Here is a 20320-nt window from a genome sequence, read left to right on the forward strand (position 1 = left end):
CAAACTAAGGGCTCGTAGGTCTAGAGGTCTACTTCTGGAGAACCCAAAGGCAGTCAGACCCCCTGACTCCCGGGCCAATGGTGTGGACTTTGGGCTACCTGAGCCAACTGAAAGTGACCCAAATATGTTCAAGGCAGAACCATTTGCCTTTTACCAGGTGAGCCGGTTTAGTCTGGAGAGTCAGAGGCGACCTGTAACCTACCCCTCCTTGCTGGACACCTCCTGAGGGGTGGGGTTGGGGTCCACCCATTCTCATCTCCGACCCCATCGTTGAGCCTGGAAATGCCAGCACCAAGCAGCTGCTGGGCTCGGCTGGCGCTTCGGCACCCTCTGGCGACCGTTCTCTCCAACAACAACTCAGAGCCCTTCCTCCTGCCTCCTGCCTCCTGGACAATGCCATGGGCTGCCCTGGGCTTGTGACCCTCAGATCCGATGTAATTCCTCCTCTCCCTCTAAGGACGACTGAGCGAGCACCTTCCAGGAAGGGGGGATTCCTCTCACAACATTAGCCGGGCCATTCCCTCCTCCCCACCCCTCAGCACTCTGGTCAGTCATCAGCCAAAAATCAGTCCAAGTCTGGCAACTGGATGCCAATTCCATCAGCCTCCCCTCTGAATTTATGTGACCTGGCTTGAGGTAAGTTTTTCCCTTAGGAGTGAAAGAAGGAAGGGAGATGCGCAGATGGAAGAAACTGACGGAACTGTTCAGGGAACTCACAAGACACCAGTCTCTTTGGGATGGATGCAGCCTGCCCACCAAGGAACCTTGGCTTTGCCACTCTCCATTCACCACCACCCACCTGCCCAGGTCCCAGATGCTAAACATGGGGCAGGCCTTGTCCTGGAGCAGTGCCTGCCCAGCAGCCAAGCCAGCAGCTGTGAGGCTGTGTTTCCTGCCTCTGAGTATCCAAAGGCACTTAGCGCTTTTGACAGTGTGTCCACGTGCCTGGACTTTGGGCTACCCCAGCTGTCTGAAAGCGACCCAGAGATGGGAAGGCAGAACAAGGTCTTTCCTGGCAGGCGAGGTAATTTAGCCTGGAGAGTCGGGGGCGGCCTGGAACCTAAGCCTCCTCCTCGCCAGACACCTCCTGAAGGATCCACCCATCCTTCCCATCTCTGAGCCTGCAAGTGCCAACCCCAAGCAGCTGCTGGGCTTGGCTGGCACTTTGGCGCCCTCTGGTGGCCACGCCCTCTAATAACAACTCAGAGCCCTTCCTCCTGCCTCCTGAACAAAGCCAGGGGCTGCTCCGGGCTTGTGAACCTCAGATCCGATGTAATTTCTCCTCGCCCTCTAAGAACGACCAAGCACCTTCCAGGAAAGGGGGAGATGTCTCTCACAAAATCAGCCTGGGCACTCCGTCCCCTCCTATCCCTCAGCACTCCGGTTAGTCATGAGCCGAACCCACTCCACGTCAGGTACCTGGATGTCAATTACATCAGCCTCAGGAGTTCCTGTCGTGGCTCAGTGGTTACCGCATCTGACTAGGAACCATGAGACTGCGGATTCGGTTCGATCCCTGGCCTTGCTCAGTGGCTGAAGGATCTGGTGTTGCCATGAGCTGTGGTATAGGTTGCAGACTTGGCTCAGATCCTGCGTTGCTGTGGCTCTGGCATAGGCCAGCAGCTGCAGCTCCGATTAGACCCCTAGCCTGGGAACCTCCATATGCTGCGGGTGTGGCTCTAGAAAAGGCAAAAAAAAAAAAAAAAAAAAGACAAAGAAAATTACATCAGCCTCCACTCTGACCTGGCTTGAGGCAAGATTTTTCCTTGGGGGTGAATGAAAGGAACGAGAGGCTCAGATGGAAGAAACTGAAGGAAATGTTCAGACAGCTCACAAGAGACCAGTCCCTCTGGGATGGATGCAGCCTGCCCACCAAGGAACCTTGGGGTTCCCACTCCCCATTCACCACTACTCACCTGCCCAGTTTTCCAGATGCCAAAGACAGTGCAGGTCTGATTCGGGAACGTTGCTTGCACAGTAGGCAAGGCACATACCTCTGGGTTCAGGTTCTTCTTCCTCTGCAGAATCCCAGGGACCTTGGGTATCTGAACGGTCTGACAGTGACCCACAGATAGAAAGGCCGAGCAATGTCCTTTCTCTCAGGTGAGGTCATTGAGACTGGGGAGCCAGAGCCGACCTGGAACCTACCCCTGCTTGCTAGGCACGTCCTGGATGGGATCCACCAGCCCCATCTCCAACCCTGGCTCTGTGCTGGCACATGCCAGGATCAAGCAGCTGCCGGCCTCTGCCGGCGCTCTGGCGCCCTCTGGTGGCCATGCCCTCTGATAACACCTCAGAGCCTTCCTCTGGCCTCCTGACCCAATCCAGGGATGGAGGGCACTAGGTTTGTGCACCTGACAGCTGCTTTCCAACGCCTCTCCCTTTAAGGACCACCATGTGCCACCTGACAGAGGGCGGTATCTCCGTCTCAAAGTCTCCCAGGGCACTCCGCCCCCTTTTCTGACACCACGACTCTATGTCCATCAGCCCAGTGGTCCCACTTCAAGATAGGTCGCCAACTGCAAAGTCCTCTGCCCACTTTAACACACGTGACCTAGTCTTGGCTACGATTCTTTCACTTCCGGGTGACTGACAGGAAGCACTGGCTCAAGGAGAAAAATGAAAAGGAATTCTGGGGATAAGTTGTGGAGCCAGAACCCAGGGAGGAGCACAGCCTGGCCAGCCAAAAAACACCGCTGCTTCTACACACTTGATTCAGATCCCCAAGCACTGCTTTCCTGATGCCACGCCCGAGTGAAGCCGGATTCTCGAAGACTGTGTGCCCAGGACCCAAACCAAATACTTTTGGATGCATCCACACACCGCTGAAGAATCCAAAGGCAGTCAGATCCCAGATCATTTCATCTTTGTGCTCCACCAGCAGTATGGAGAGGACTCTCACTCATGAAGGGAGAAGTGTGTACCCACTATCAGGAGATGCATTTTTTGTTTGTTTGTTTTTGGTCTTTTTGCCATTTCTAGGGCCGCTTCTGCTGCATACGGAGGTTCCCAGGCTAGGGGTCTAATCGGAGCTGTAGCCGCCGGCCTACACCAGAGCCACAGCAATGTGGGGTCTGAGCTGCGTCTGCGACCTACACCACAGGTCGCGGCAACGCCGGATCCTTAACCCACTGAGCAAGGCCAGGGATCGAACCTGCAACCTCATGGTTCCTAGTTGGATTCGTTAACCACTGAGCCACGATGGGAACTCCAGGAGATGCATTTTGGACCGAGAGTCAGAAGCAACCGGTCACTCCCCTCTCCTCACTGGGTCACGTCCTCGGGGTTCCACCAGTGCCGTCTCCAACCCCAACCCTCAGCCTGGGAGTGCTGACACCAAGCAGCAGGTGGGCAATGTCAGGGGCTCCTCGTCCTCGAGCGGCCCTTCCCTCTGCCGACAATTCCCATCCCATCCTTCCGCCTCCCAGTGGTGCCCGGTTCTGTCTGCCCTTCTCATGAGCACCCGTGAGCCTACCTTGGCCCTCCTCCCTTTCTCAGAAAAATCCAGAGCCTCACGGAGGGTGGTCTTTCTCTCTCAAAGTCTCCCATATCCCTCACTGCACCCTATCAGCAGCCCTGGACAACCATCAGTTGAACACACTATGAGTCAGGAAACTGGCTTTAACTTATTTCGCCACCTCTATCCTGCTTAGCGCCCCCCGCCCCGCCCCGCCCCGCCCCGCCCCCGATGTTATGGGACCTGGCGTTAGGTAAGATTCTCCTTCCGGGGTGTACCAAGGAAGGGACAGGCTCAGATGGAAGAAAAACAAGGAAGTTTTCAGAGGATCCCAAAGAGACAGGTCGCTGGGCGATGGATACAGCCTGCCCACCAAGGAACCGCTGCTTTTCCACTGCCTGTTGCCCACCACCCTCCTGCCCCCACCTTGTTCCAGATGCCAAACACGGGGTACGCATGATCATGGAACCCTGCCTGCCCAGTAGCCAAGCCGACTACCTCTGGCTTCCGTTTTCTGCCTCTGCAGAGTGCAAAGGCAGTCAGAAATTTTGACGGCCTATCCAAGGGTCAGTGTCTGGGTGAAACTGACCCACACATGGGAAGGCAGAACAAGGTCCTTCCTGTCAGGTGAGGCAATTGAGACTGGAGAGTCAGGGGCTGCCTGTGGCCTCCTCCTCCTCCTCACGGGACACCTTCTGAGGGACCCACCCACTCTCATCTCTGAGCCTGGGAAGCGCCAACACCAAGCATCTGCGGGGCTTGGCTGGCACTTTGGCGCCGTCTGGCGGCCCTCCTCCTTAACGACAACTCAGCGCCTTCCTGCCGCCTCCTGAACAAACCTATGGCCTGACTGCACTGGGCTTGTGCACCTCAGAGCCGATTTAATTCTTCCTCCCATTCCTAGAACAACCGAGCACCTGCCAGGAAGGGGAGTATTTCTCTCTGAAAGTCAGCCCTGGCCCTCACCCCTCCCTACCCCCCCCTTCAGTACCCCTCTTAGTCAATGAGCTGAACGCATGCCACATCACCTAACTGGATTTCAGTGAATCAGCCTTTATCAGGCTCCTCTCTTGACTTCTGTGACTTGGCTTGAGGTAAGATGTTCCCCCCCCCTTGGGGGTGCACAAAAGAAGGGAGAGGCGCCTACGGAAGAAAAATAAGCCACTCTTCAGAGAACCCTCTTCAGAGACAGGTTTCTGGGCTGGAAACTGCCTGGCCACCCGAGGCTCTCTGCTTTTACCCTTTCCCTTCATGTCCAGCAGCCCAGCTCTCCTAGGCCAACACTGTGCATGCCTGGCTCTGGAAACCTGCGTGCCAAATACTCAAACTAAGGGCTCGTAGGTCTAGAGGTCTACTTCTGGAGAATCCAAAGGCAGTCAGACCCCCTGACTCCCGGGCCAATGGTGTGGACTTTGGGCTACCTGAGCCAACTGAAAGTGACCCAAATATGTTCAAGGCAGAACCATTTGCCTTTTACCAGGTGAGCCGGTTTAGTCTGGAGAGTCAGAGGCGACCTGTAACCTACCCCTCCTTGCTGGACACCTCCTGAGGGGTGGGGTTGGGGTCCACCCATTCTCATCTCCGACCCCATCGTTGAGCCTGGAAATGCCAGCACCAAGCAGCTGCTGGGCTCGGCTGGCGCTTCGGCACCCTCTGGCGACCGTTCTCTCCAACAACAACTCAGAGCCCTTCCTCCTGCCTCCTGCCTCCTGGACAATGCCATGGGCTGCCCTGGGCTTGTGACCCTCAGATCCGATGTAATTCCTCCTCTCCCTCTAAGGACGACTGAGCGAGCACCTTCCAGGAAGGGGGGATTCCTCTCACAACATTAGCCGGGCCATTCCCTCCTCCCCACCCCTCAGCACTCTGGTCAGTCATCAGCCAAAAATCAGTCCAAGTCTGGCAACTGGATGCCAATTCCATCAGCCTCCCCTCTGAATTTATGTGACCTGGCTTGAGGTAAGTTTTTCCCTTAGGAGTGAAAGAAGGAAGGGAGATGCGCAGATGGAAGAAACTGACGGAACTGTTCAGGGAACTCACAAGACACCAGTCTCTTTGGGATGGATGCAGCCTGCCCACCAAGGAACCTTGGCTTTGCCACTCTCCATTCACCACCACCCACCTGCCCAGGTCCCAGATGCTAAACATGGGGCAGGCCTTGTCCTGGAGCAGTGCCTGCCCAGCAGCCAAGCCAGCAGCTGTGAGGCTGTGTTTCCTGCCTCTGAGTATCCAAAGGCACTTAGCGCTTTTGACAGTGTGTCCACGTGCCTGGACTTTGGGCTACCCCAGCTGTCTGAAAGCGACCCAGAGATGGGAAGGCAGAACAAGGTCTTTCCTGGCAGGCGAGGTAATTTAGCCTGGAGAGTCGGGGGCGGCCTGGAACCTAAGCCTCCTCCTCGCCAGACACCTCCTGAAGGATCCACCCATCCTTCCCATCTCTGAGCCTGCAAGTGCCAACCCCAAGCAGCTGCTGGGCTTGGCTGGCACTTTGGCGCCCTCTGGTGGCCACGCCCTCTAATAACAACTCAGAGCCCTTCCTCCTGCCTCCTGAACAAAGCCAGGGGCTGCTCCGGGCTTGTGAACCTCAGATCCGATGTAATTTCTCCTCGCCCTCTAAGAACGACCAAGCACCTTCCAGGAAAGGGGGAGATGTCTCTCACAAAATCAGCCTGGGCACTCCGTCCCCTCCTATCCCTCAGCACTCCGGTTAGTCATGAGCCGAACCCACTCCACGTCAGGTACCTGGATGTCAATTACATCAGCCTCAGGAGTTCCTGTCGTGGCTCAGTGGTTACCGCATCTGACTAGGAACCATGAGACTGCGGATTCGGTTCGATCCCTGGCCTTGCTCAGTGGCTGAAGGATCTGGTGTTGCCATGAGCTGTGGTATAGGTTGCAGACTTGGCTCAGATCCTGCGTTGCTGTGGCTCTGGCATAGGCCAGCAGCTGCAGCTCCGATTAGACCCCTAGCCTGGGAACCTCCATATGCTGCGGGTGTGGCTCTAGAAAAGGCAAAAAAAAAAAAAAAAAAAAGACAAAGAAAATTACATCAGCCTCCACTCTGACCTGGCTTGAGGCAAGATTTTTCCTTGGGGGTGAATGAAAGGAACGAGAGGCTCAGATGGAAGAAACTGAAGGAAATGTTCAGACAGCTCACAAGAGACCAGTCCCTCTGGGATGGATGCAGCCTGCCCACCAAGGAACCTTGGGGTTCCCACTCCCCATTCACCACTACTCACCTGCCCAGTTTTCCAGATGCCAAAGACAGTGCAGGTCTGATTCGGGAACGTTGCTTGCACAGTAGGCAAGGCACATACCTCTGGGTTCAGGTTCTTCTTCCTCTGCAGAATCCCAGGGACCTTGGGTATCTGAACGGTCTGACAGTGACCCACAGATAGAAAGGCCGAGCAATGTCCTTTCTCTCAGGTGAGGTCATTGAGACTGGGGAGCCAGAGCCGACCTGGAACCTACCCCTGCTTGCTAGGCACGTCCTGGATGGGATCCACCAGCCCCATCTCCAACCCTGGCTCTGTGCTGGCACATGCCAGGATCAAGCAGCTGCCGGCCTCTGCCGGCGCTCTGGCGCCCTCTGGTGGCCATGCCCTCTGATAACACCTCAGAGCCTTCCTCTGGCCTCCTGACCCAATCCAGGGATGGAGGGCACTAGGTTTGTGCACCTGACAGCTGCTTTCCAACGCCTCTCCCTTTAAGGACCACCATGTGCCACCTGACAGAGGGCGGTATCTCCGTCTCAAAGTCTCCCAGGGCACTCCGCCCCCTTTTCTGACACCACGACTCTATGTCCATCAGCCCAGTGGTCCCACTTCAAGATAGGTCGCCAACTGCAAAGTCCTCTGCCCACTTTAACACACGTGACCTAGTCTTGGCTACGATTCTTTCACTTCCGGGTGACTGACAGGAAGCACTGGCTCAAGGAGAAAAATGAAAAGGAATTCTGGGGATAAGTTGTGGAGCCAGAACCCAGGGAGGAGCACAGCCTGGCCAGCCAAAAAACACCGCTGCTTCTACACACTTGATTCAGATCCCCAAGCACTGCTTTCCTGATGCCACGCCCGAGTGAAGCCGGATTCTCGAAAACTGTGTGCCCAGGACCCAAACCAAATACTTTTGGATGCATCCACACACCGCTGAAGAATCCAAAGGCAGTCAGATCCCAGATCATTTCATCTTTGTGCTCCACCAGCAGTATGGAGAGGACTCTCACTCATGAAGGGAGAAGTGTGTACCCACTATCAGGAGATGCATTTTTTGTTTGTTTGTTTTTGGTCTTTTTGCCATTTCTAGGGCCGCTTCTGCTGCATACGGAGGTTCCCAGGCTAGGGGTCTAATCGGAGCTGTAGCCGCCGGCCTACACCAGAGCCACAGCAATGTGGGGTCTGAGCTGCGTCTGCGACCTACACCACAGGTCGCGGCAACGCCGGATCCTTAACCCACTGAGCAAGGCCAGGGATCGAACCTGCAACCTCATGGTTCCTAGTTGGATTCGTTAACCACTGAGCCACGATGGGAACTCCAGGAGATGCATTTTGGACCGAGAGTCAGAAGCAACCGGTCACTCCCCTCTCCTCACTGGGTCACGTCCTCGGGGTTCCACCAGTGCCGTCTCCAACCCCAACCCTCAGCCTGGGAGTGCTGACACCAAGCAGCAGGTGGGCAATGTCAGGGGCTCCTCGTCCTCGAGCGGCCCTTCCCTCTGCCGACAATTCCCATCCCATCCTTCCGCCTCCCAGTGGTGCCCGGTTCTGTCTGCCCTTCTCATGAGCACCCGTGAGCCTACCTTGGCCCTCCTCCCTTTCTCAGAAAAATCCAGAGCCTCACGGAGGGTGGTCTTTCTCTCTCAAAGTCTCCCATATCCCTCACTGCACCCTATCAGCAGCCCTGGACAACCATCAGTTGAACACACTATGAGTCAGGAAACTGGCTTTAACTTATTTCGCCACCTCTATCCTGCTTAGCGCCCCCCGCCCCGCCCCGCCCCGCCCCGCCCCCGATGTTATGGGACCTGGCGTTAGGTAAGATTCTCCTTCCGGGGTGTACCAAGGAAGGGACAGGCTCAGATGGAAGAAAAACAAGGAAGTTTTCAGAGGATCCCAAAGAGACAGGTCGCTGGGCGATGGATACAGCCTGCCCACCAAGGAACCGCTGCTTTTCCACTGCCTGTTGCCCACCACCCTCCTGCCCCCACCTTGTTCCAGATGCCAAACACGGGGTACGCATGATCATGGAACCCTGCCTGCCCAGTAGCCAAGCCGACTACCTCTGGCTTCCGTTTTCTGCCTCTGCAGAGTGCAAAGGCAGTCAGAAATTTTGACGGCCTATCCAAGGGTCAGTGTCTGGGTGAAACTGACCCACACATGGGAAGGCAGAACAAGGTCCTTCCTGTCAGGTGAGGCAATTGAGACTGGAGAGTCAGGGGCTGCCTGTGGCCTCCTCCTCCTCCTCACGGGACACCTTCTGAGGGACCCACCCACTCTCATCTCTGAGCCTGGGAAGCGCCAACACCAAGCATCTGCGGGGCTTGGCTGGCACTTTGGCGCCGTCTGGCGGCCCTCCTCCTTAACGACAACTCAGCGCCTTCCTCCCGCCTCCTGAACAAACCTATGGCCTGACTGCACTGGGCTTGTGCACCTCAGAGCCGATTTAATTCTTCCTCCCATTCCTAGAACAACCGAGCACCTGCCAGGAAGGGGAGTATTTCTCTCTGAAAGTCAGCCCTGGCCCTCACCCCTCCCTACCCCCCCCTTCAGTACCCCTCTTAGTCAATGAGCTGAACGCATGCCACATCACCTAACTGGATTTCAGTGAATCAGCCTTTATCAGGCTCCTCTCTTGACTTCTGTGACTTGGCTTGAGGTAAGATGTTCCCCCCCCCCCTTGGGGGTGCACAAAAGAAGGGAGAGGCGCCTACGGAAGAAAAATAAGCCACTCTTCAGAGAACCCTCTTCAGAGACAGGTTTCTGGGCTGGAAACTGCCTGGCCACCCGAGGCTCTCTGCTTTTACCCTTTCCCTTCATGTCCAGCAGCCCAGCTCTCCTAGGCCAACACTGTGCATGCCTGGCTCTGGAAACCTGCGTGCCAAATACTCAAACTAAGGGCTCGTAGGTCTAGAGGTCTACTTCTGGAGAATCCAAAGGCAGTCAGACCCCCTGACTCCCGGGCCAATGGTGTGGACTTTGGGCTACCTGAGCCAACTGAAAGTGACCCAAATATGTTCAAGGCAGAACCATTTGCCTTTTACCAGGTGAGCCGGTTTAGTCTGGAGAGTCAGAGGCGACCTGTAACCTACCCCTCCTTGCTGGACACCTCCTGAGGGGTGGGGTTGGGGTCCACCCATTCTCATCTCCGACCCCATCGTTGAGCCTGGAAATGCCAGCACCAAGCAGCTGCTGGGCTCGGCTGGCGCTTCGGCACCCTCTGGCGACCGTTCTCTCCAACAACAACTCAGAGCCCTTCCTCCTGCCTCCTGCCTCCTGGACAATGCCATGGGCTGCCCTGGGCTTGTGACCCTCAGATCCGATGTAATTCCTCCTCTCCCTCTAAGGACGACTGAGCGAGCACCTTCCAGGAAGGGGGGATTCCTCTCACAACATTAGCCGGGCCATTCCCTCCTCCCCACCCCTCAGCACTCTGGTCAGTCATCAGCCAAAAATCAGTCCAAGTCTGGCAACTGGATGCCAATTCCATCAGCCTCCCCTCTGAATTTATGTGACCTGGCTTGAGGTAAGTTTTTCCCTTAGGAGTGAAAGAAGGAAGGGAGATGCGCAGATGGAAGAAACTGACGGAACTGTTCAGGGAACTCACAAGACACCAGTCTCTTTGGGATGGATGCAGCCTGCCCACCAAGGAACCTTGGCTTTGCCACTCTCCATTCACCACCACCCACCTGCCCAGGTCCCAGATGCTAAACATGGGGCAGGCCTTGTCCTGGAGCAGTGCCTGCCCAGCAGCCAAGCCAGCAGCTGTGAGGCTGTGTTTCCTGCCTCTGAGTATCCAAAGGCACTTAGCGCTTTTGACAGTGTGTCCACGTGCCTGGACTTTGGGCTACCCCAGCTGTCTGAAAGCGACCCAGAGATGGGAAGGCAGAACAAGGTCTTTCCTGGCAGGCGAGGTAATTTAGCCTGGAGAGTCGGGGGCGGCCTGGAACCTAAGCCTCCTCCTCGCCAGACACCTCCTGAAGGATCCACCCATCCTTCCCATCTCTGAGCCTGCAAGTGCCAACCCCAAGCAGCTGCTGGGCTTGGCTGGCACTTTGGCGCCCTCTGGTGGCCACGCCCTCTAATAACAACTCAGAGCCCTTCCTCCTGCCTCCTGAACAAAGCCAGGGGCTGCTCCGGGCTTGTGAACCTCAGATCCGATGTAATTTCTCCTCGCCCTCTAAGAACGACCAAGCACCTTCCAGGAAAGGGGGAGATGTCTCTCACAAAATCAGCCTGGGCACTCCGTCCCCTCCTATCCCTCAGCACTCCGGTTAGTCATGAGCCGAACCCACTCCACGTCAGGTACCTGGATGTCAATTACATCAGCCTCAGGAGTTCCTGTCGTGGCTCAGTGGTTACCGCATCTGACTAGGAACCATGAGACTGCGGATTCGGTTCGATCCCTGGCCTTGCTCAGTGGCTGAAGGATCTGGTGTTGCCATGAGCTGTGGTATAGGTTGCAGACTTGGCTCAGATCCTGCGTTGCTGTGGCTCTGGCATAGGCCAGCAGCTGCAGCTCCGATTAGACCCCTAGCCTGGGAACCTCCATATGCTGCGGGTGTGGCTCTAGAAAAGGCAAAAAAAAAAAACAAAAAAAAAGACAAAGAAAATTACATCAGCCTCCACTCTGACCTGGCTTGAGGCAAGATTTTTCCTTGGGGGTGAATGAAAGGAACGAGAGGCTCAGATGGAAGAAATTGAAGGAAATGTTCAGACAGCTCACAAGAGACCAGTCCCTCTGGGATGGATGCAGCCTGCCCACCAAGGAACCTTGGGGTTTCCACTCCCCATTCACCACTACTCACCTGCCCAGTTTTCCAGATGCCAAAGACAGTGCAGGTCTGATTCGGGAACGTTGCTTGCACAGTAGGCAAGGCACATACCTCTGGGTTCAGGTTCTTCTTCCTCTGCAGAATCCCAGGGACCTTGGGTATCTGAACGGTCTGACAGTGACCCACAGATAGAAAGGCCGAGCAATGTCCTTTCTCTCAGGTGAGGTCATTGAGACTGGGGAGCCAGAGCCGACCTGGAACCTACCCCTGCTTGCTAGGCACGTCCTGGATGGGATCCACCAGCCCCATCTCCAACCCTGGCTCTGTGCTGGCACATGCCAGGATCAAGCAGCTGCCGGCCTCTGCCGGCGCTCTGGCGCCCTCTGGTGGCCATGCCCTCTGATAACACCTCAGAGCCTTCCTCTGGCCTCCTGACCCAATCCAGGGATGGAGGGCACTAGGTTTGTGCACCTGACAGCTGCTTTCCAACGCCTCTCCCTTTAAGGACCACCATGTGCCACCTGACAGAGGGCGGTATCTCCGTCTCAAAGTCTCCCAGGGCACTCCGCCCCCTTTTCTGACACCACGACTCTATGTCCATCAGCCCAGTGGTCCCACTTCAAGATAGGTCGCCAACTGCAAAGTCCTCTGCCCACTTTAACACACGTGACCTAGTCTTGGCTACGATTCTTTCACTTCCGGGTGACTGACAGGAAGCACTGGCTCAAGGAGAAAAATGAAAAGGAATTCTGGGGATAAGTTGTGGAGCCAGAACCCAGGGAGGAGCACAGCCTGGCCAGCCAAAAAACACCGCTGCTTCTACACACTTGATTCAGATCCCCAAGCACTGCTTTCCTGATGCCACGCCCGAGTGAAGCCGGATTCTCGAAAACTGTGTGCCCAGGACCCAAACCAAATACTTTTGGATGCATCCACACACCGCTGAAGAATCCAAAGGCAGTCAGATCCCAGATCATTTCATCTTTGTGCTCCACCAGCAGTATGGAGAGGACTCTCACTCATGAAGGGAGAAGTGTGTACCCACTATCAGGAGATGCATTTTTTGTTTGTTTGTTTTTGGTCTTTTTGCCATTTCTAGGGCCGCTTCTGCTGCATACGGAGGTTCCCAGGCTAGGGGTCTAATCGGAGCTGTAGCCGCCGGCCTACACCAGAGCCACAGCAATGTGGGGTCTGAGCTGCGTCTGCGACCTACACCACAGGTCGCGGCAACGCCGGATCCTTAACCCACTGAGCAAGGCCAGGGATCGAACCTGCAACCTCATGGTTCCTAGTTGGATTCGTTAACCACTGAGCCACGATGGGAACTCCAGGAGATGCATTTTGGACCGAGAGTCAGAAGCAACCGGTCACTCCCCTCTCCTCACTGGGTCACGTCCTCGGGGTTCCACCAGTGCCGTCTCCAACCCCAACCCTCAGCCTGGGAGTGCTGACACCAAGCAGCAGGTGGGCAATGTCAGGGGCTCCTCGTCCTCGAGCGGCCCTTCCCTCTGCCGACAATTCCCATCCCATCCTTCCGCCTCCCAGTGGTGCCCGGTTCTGTCTGCCCTTCTCATGAGCACCCGTGAGCCTACCTTGGCCCTCCTCCCTTTCTCAGAAAAATCCAGAGCCTCACGGAGGGTGGTCTTTCTCTCTCAAAGTCTCCCATATCCCTCACTGCACCCTATCAGCAGCCCTGGACAACCATCAGTTGAACACACTATGAGTCAGGAAACTGGCTTTAACTTATTTCGCCACCTCTATCCTGCTTAGCGCCCCCCGCCCCGCCCCGCCCCGCCCCGCCCCCGATGTTATGGGACCTGGCGTTAGGTAAGATTCTCCTTCCGGGGTGTACCAAGGAAGGGACAGGCTCAGATGGAAGAAAAACAAGGAAGTTTTCAGAGGATCCCAAAGAGACAGGTCGCTGGGCGATGGATACAGCCTGCCCACCAAGGAACCGCTGCTTTTCCACTGCCTGTTGCCCACCACCCTCCTGCCCCCACCTTGTTCCAGATGCCAAACACGGGGTACGCATGATCATGGAACCCTGCCTGCCCAGTAGCCAAGCCGACTACCTCTGGCTTCCGTTTTCTGCCTCTGCAGAGTGCAAAGGCAGTCAGAAATTTTGACGGCCTATCCAAGGGTCAGTGTCTGGGTGAAACTGACCCACACATGGGAAGGCAGAACAAGGTCCTTCCTGTCAGGTGAGGCAATTGAGACTGGAGAGTCAGGGGCTGCCTGTGGCCTCCTCCTCCTCCTCACGGGACACCTTCTGAGGGACCCACCCACTCTCATCTCTGAGCCTGGGAAGCGCCAACACCAAGCATCTGCGGGGCTTGGCTGGCACTTTGGCGCCGTCTGGCGGCCCTCCTCCTTAACGACAACTCAGCGCCTTCCTGCCGCCTCCTGAACAAACCTATGGCCTGACTGCACTGGGCTTGTGCACCTCAGAGCCGATTTAATTCTTCCTCCCATTCCTAGAACAACCGAGCACCTGCCAGGAAGGGGAGTATTTCTCTCTGAAAGTCAGCCCTGGCCCTCACCCCTCCCTACCCCCCCCTTCAGTACCCCTCTTAGTCAATGAGCTGAACGCATGCCACATCACCTAACTGGATTTCAGTGAATCAGCCTTTATCAGGCTCCTCTCTTGACTTCTGTGACTTGGCTTGAGGTAAGATGTTCCCCCCCCCCCTTGGGGGTGCACAAAAGAAGGGAGAGGCGCCTACGGAAGAAAAATAAGCCACTCTTCAGAGAACCCTCTTCAGAGACAGGTTTCTGGGCTGGAAACTGCCTGGCCACCCGAGGCTCTCTGCTTTTACCCTTTCCCTTCATGTCCAGCAGCCCAGCTCTCCTAGGCCAACACTGTGCATGCCTGGCTCTGGAAACCTGCGTGCCAAATACTCAAACTAAGGGCTCGTAGGTCTAGAGGTCTACTTCTGGAGAATCCAAAGGCAGTCAGACCCCCTGACTCCCGGGCCAATGGTGTGGACTTTGGGCTACCTGAGCCAACTGAAAGTGACCCAAATATGTTCAAGGCAGAACCATTTGCCTTTTACCAGGTGAGCCGGTTTAGTCTGGAGAGTCAGAGGCGACCTGTAACCTACCCCTCCTTGCTGGACACCTCCTGAGGGGTGGGGTTGGGGTCCACCCATTCTCATCTCCGACCCCATCGTTGAGCCTGGAAATGCCAGCACCAAGCAGCTGCTGGGCTCGGCTGGCGCTTCGGCACCCTCTGGCGACCGTTCTCTCCAACAACAACTCAGAGCCCTTCCTCCTGCCTCCTGCCTCCTGGACAATGCCATGGGCTGCCCTGGGCTTGTGACCCTCAGATCCGATGTAATTCCTCCTCTCCCTCTAAGGACGACTGAGCGAGCACCTTCCAGGAAGGGGGGATTCCTCTCACAACATTAGCCGGGCCATTCCCTCCTCCCCACCCCTCAGCACTCTGGTCAGTCATCAGCCAAAAATCAGTCCAAGTCTGGCAACTGGATGCCAATTCCATCAGCCTCCCCTCTGAATTTATGTGACCTGGCTTGAGGTAAGTTTTTCCCTTAGGAGTGAAAGAAGGAAGGGAGATGCGCAGATGGAAGAAACTGACGGAACTGTTCAGGGAACTCACAAGACACCAGTCTCTTTGGGATGGATGCAGCCTGCCCACCAAGGAACCTTGGCTTTGCCACTCTCCATTCACCACCACCCACCTGCCCAGGTCCCAGATGCTAAACATGGGGCAGGCCTTGTCCTGGAGCAGTGCCTGCCCAGCAGCCAAGCCAGCAGCTGTGAGGCTGTGTTTCCTGCCTCTGAGTATCCAAAGGCACTTAGCGCTTTTGACAGTGTGTCCACGTGCCTGGACTTTGGGCTACCCCAGCTGTCTGAAAGCGACCCAGAGATGGGAAGGCAGAACAAGGTCTTTCCTGGCAGGCGAGGTAATTTAGCCTGGAGAGTCGGGGGCGGCCTGGAACCTAAGCCTCCTCCTCGCCAGACACCTCCTGAAGGATCCACCCATCCTTCCCATCTCTGAGCCTGCAAGTGCCAACCCCAAGCAGCTGCTGGGCTTGGCTGGCACTTTGGCGCCCTCTGGTGGCCACGCCCTCTAATAACAACTCAGAGCCCTTCCTCCTGCCTCCTGAACAAAGCCAGGGGCTGCTCCGGGCTTGTGAACCTCAGATCCGATGTAATTTCTCCTCGCCCTCTAAGAACGACCAAGCACCTTCCAGGAAAGGGGGAGATGTCTCTCACAAAATCAGCCTGGGCACTCCGTCCCCTCCTATCCCTCAGCACTCCGGTTAGTCATGAGCCGAACCCACTCCACGTCAGGTACCTGGATGTCAATTACATCAGCCTCAGGAGTTCCTGTCGTGGCTCAGTGGTTACCGCATCTGACTAGGAACCATGAGACTGCGGATTCGGTTCGATCCCTGGCCTTGCTCAGTGGCTGAAGGATCTGGTGTTGCCATGAGCTGTGGTATAGGTTGCAGACTTGGCTCAGATCCTGCGTTGCTGTGGCTCTGGCATAGGCCAGCAGCTGCAGCTCCGATTAGACCCCTAGCCTGGGAACCTCCATATGCTGCGGGTGTGGCTCTAGAAAAGGCAAAAAAAAAAAAAAACAAAAACAAAAAAAAAGACAAAGAAAATTACATCAGCCTCCACTCTGACCTGGCTTGAGGCAAGATTTTTCCTTGGGGGTGAATGAAAGGAACGAGAGGCTCAGATGGAAGAAACTGAAGGAAATGTTCAGACAGCTCACAAGAGACCAGTCCCTCTGGGATGGATGCAGCCTGCCCACCAAGGAACCTTGGGGTTCCCACTCCCCATTCACCACTACTCACCTGCCCAGTTTTCCAGATGCCAAAGACAGTGCAGGTCTGATTCGGGAACGTTGCTTGCACAGTAGGCAAGGCACATACCTCTGGGTTCAGGTTCTTCTTCCTCTGCAGAATCCCAGGGACCTTGGGTATCTGAACGGTCTGACAGTGACCCACAGATAGAAAGGCCGAGCAATGTCCTTTCTCTCAGGTGAGGTCATTGAGACTGGGGAGCCAGAGCCGACCTGGAACCTACCCCTGCTTGCTAGGCACGTCCTGGATGGGATCCACCAGCCCCATCTCCAACCCTGGCTCTGTGCTGGCACATGCCAGGATCAAGCAGCTGCCGGCCTCTGCCGGCGCTCTGGCGCCCTCTGGTGGCCATGCCCTCTGATAACACCTCAGAGCCTTCCTCTGGCCTCCTGACCCAATCCAGGGATGGAGGGCACTAGGTTTGTGCACCTGACAGCTGCTTTCCAACGCCTCTCCCTTTAAGGACCACCATGTGCCACCTGACAGAGGGCGGTATCTCCGTCTCAAAGTCTCCCAGGGCACTCCGCCCCCTTTTCTGACACCACGACTCTATGTCCATCAGCCCAGTGGTCCCACTTCAAGATAGGTCGCCAACTGCAAAGTCCTCTGCCCACTTTAACACACGTGACCTAGTCTTGGCTACGATTCTTTCACTTCCGGGTGACTGACAGGAAGCACTGGCTCAAGAAGAAAAATGAAAAGGAATTCTGGGGATAAGTTGTGGAGCCAGAACCCAGGGAGGAGCACAGCCTGGCCAGCCAAAAAACACCGCTGCTTCTACACACTTGATTCAGATCCCCAAGCACTGCTTTCCTGATGCCACGCCCGAGTGAAGCCGGATTCTCGAAGACTGTGTGCCCAGGACCCAAACCAAATACTTTTGGATGCATCCACACACCGCTGAAGAATCCAAAGGCAGTCAGATCCCAGATCATTTCATCTTTGTGCTCCACCAGCAGTATGGAGAGGACTCTCACTCATGAAGGGAGAAGTGTGTACCCACTATCAGGAGATGCATTTTTTGTTTGTTTGTTTTTGGTCTTTTTGCCATTTCTAGGGCCGCTTCTGCTGCATACGGAGGTTCCCAGGCTAGGGGTCTAATCGGAGCTGTAGCCGCCGGCCTACACCAGAGCCACAGCAATGTGGGGTCTGAGCTGCGTCTGCGACCTACACCACAGGTCGCGGCAACGCCGGATCCTTAACCCACTGAGCAAGGCCAGGGATCGAACCTGCAACCTCATGGTTCCTAGTTGGATTCGTTAACCACTGAGCCACGATGGGAACTCCAGGAGATGCATTTTGGACCGAGAGTCAGAAGCAACCGGTCACTCCCCTCTCCTCACTGGGTCACGTCCTCGGGGTTCCACCAGTGCCGTCTCCAACCCCAACCCTCAGCCTGGGAGTGCTGACACCAAGCAGCAGGTGGGCAATGTCAGGGGCTCCTCGTCCTCGAGCGGCCCTTCCCTCTGCCGACAATTCCCATCCCATCCTTCCGCCTCCCAGTGGTGCCCGGTTCTGTCTGCCCTTCTCATGAGCACCCGTGAGCCTACCTTGGCCCTCCTCCCTTTCTCAGAAAAATCCAGAGCCTCACGGAGGGTGGTCTTTCTCTCTCAAAGTCTCCCATATCCCTCACTGCACCCTATCAGCAGCCCTGGACAACCATCAGTTGAACACACTATGAGTCAGGAAACTGGCTTTAACTTATTTCGCCACCTCTATCCTGCTTAGCGCCCCCCGCCCCGCCCCCGATGTTATGGGACCTGGCGTTAGGTAAGATTCTCCTTCCGGGGTGTACCAAGGAAGGGACAGGCTCAGATGGAAGAAAAACAAGGAAGTTTTCAGAGGATCCCAAAGAGACAGGTCGCTGGGGGATGGATACAGCCTGCCCACCAAGGAACCGCTGCTTTTCCACTGCCTGTTGCCCACCACCCTCCTGCCCCCACCTTGTTCCAGATGCCAAACACGGGGTACGCATGATCATGGAACCCTGCCTGCCCAGTAGCCAAGCCGACTACCTCTGGCTTCCGTTTTCTGCCTCTGCAGAGTGCAAAGGCAGTCAGAAATTTTGACGGCCTATCCAAGGGTCAGTGTCTGGGTGAAACTGACCCACACATGGGAAGGCAGAACAAGGTCCTTCCTGTCAGGTGAGGCAATTGAGACTGGAGAGTCAGGGGCTGCCTGTGGCCTCCTCCTCCTCCTCACGGGACACCTTCTGAGGGACCCACCCACTCTCATCTCTGAGCCTGGGAAGCGCCAACACCAAGCATCTGCGGGGCTTGGCTGGCACTTTGGCGCCGTCTGGCGGCCCTCCTCCTTAACGACAACTCAGCGCCTTCCTCCCGCCTCCTGAACAAACCTATGGCCTGACTGCACTGGGCTTGTGCACCTCAGAGCCGATTTAATTCTTCCTCCCATTCCTAGAACAACCGAGCACCTGCCAGGAAGGGGAGTATTTCTCTCTGAAAGTCAGCCCTGGCCCTCACCCTTCCCTACCCCCCCTTCAGTACCCCTCTTAGTCAATGAGCTGAACGCATGCCACATCACCTAACTGGATTTCAGTGAATCAGCCTTTATCAGGCTCCTCTCTTGACTTCTGTGACTTGGCTTGAGGTAAGATGTCCCCCCCCCCCTTGGGGGTGCACAAAAGAAGGGAGAGGCGCCTACGGAAGAAAAATAAGCCACTCTTCAGAGAACCCTCTTCAGAGACAGGTTTCTGGGCTGGAAACTGCCTGGCCACCCGAGGCTCTCTGCTTTTACCCTTTCCCTTCATGTCCAGCAGCCCAGCTCTCCTAGGCCAACACTGTGCATGCCTGGCTCTGGAAACCTGCGTGCCAAATACTCAAACTAAGGGCTCGTAGGTCTAGAGGTCTACTTCTGGAGAATCCAAAGGCAGTCAGACCCCCTGACTCCCGGGCCAATGGTGTGGACTTTGGGCTACCTGAGCCAACTGAAAGTGACCCAAATATGTTCAAGGCAGAACCATTTGCCTTTTACCAGGTGAGCCGGTTTAGTCTGGAGAGTCAGAGGCGACCTGTAACCTACCCCTCCTTGCTGGACACCTCCTGAGGGGTGGGGTTGGGGTCCACCCATTCTCATCTCCGACCCCATCGTTGAGCCTGGAAATGCCAGCACCAAGCAGCTGCTGGGCTCGGCTGGCGCTTCGGCACCCTCTGGCGACCGTTCTCTCCAACAACAACTCAGAGCCCTTCCTCCTGCCTCCTGCCTCCTGGACAATGCCATGGGCTGCCCTGGGCTTGTGACCCTCAGATCCGATGTAATTCCTCCTCTCCCTCTAAGGACGACTGAGCGAGCACCTTCCAGGAAGGGGGGATTCCTCTCACAACATTAGCCGGGCCATTCCCTCCTCCCCACCCCTCAGCACTCTGGTCAGTCATCAGCCAAAAATCAGTCCAAGTCTGGCAACTGGATGCCAATTCCATCAGCCTCCCCTCTGAATTTATGTGACCTGGCTTGAGGTAAGTTTTTCCCTTAGGAGTGAAAGAAGGAAGGGAGATGCGCAGATGGAAGAAACTGACGGAACTGTTCAGGGAACTCACAAGACACCAGTCTCTTTGGGATGGATGCAGCCTGCCCACCAAGGAACCTTGGCTTTGCCACTCTCCATTCACCACCACCCACCTGCCCAGGTCCCAGATGCTAAACATGGGGCAGGCCTTGTCCTGGAGCAGTGCCTGCCCAGCAGCCAAGCCAGCAGCTGTGAGGCTGTGTTTCCTGCCTCTGAGTATCCAAAGGCACTTAGCGCTTTTGACAGTGTGTCCACGTGCCTGGACTTTGGGCTACCCCAGCTGTCTGAAAGCGACCCAGAGATGGGAAGGCAGAACAAGGTCTTTCCTGGCAGGCGAGGTAATTTAGCCTGGAGAGTCGGGGGCGGCCTGGAACCTAAGCCTCCTCCTCGCCAGACACCTCCTGAAGGATCCACCCATCCTTCCCATCTCTGAGCCTGCAAGTGCCAACCCCAAGCAGCTGCTGGGCTTGGCTGGCACTTTGGCGCCCTCTGGTGGCCACGCCCTCTAATAA

This window comes from Sus scrofa, chromosome 17 (genome assembly GCF_054392235.1).
Source record: "Sus scrofa isolate SSC_HxYL_T2T_F1_AM1 chromosome 17, Sscrofa_HxYL_maternal_Yorkshire_Landrace_v2.0, whole genome shotgun sequence".
NCBI lineage: Eukaryota > Metazoa > Chordata > Mammalia > Artiodactyla > Suidae > Sus > Sus scrofa.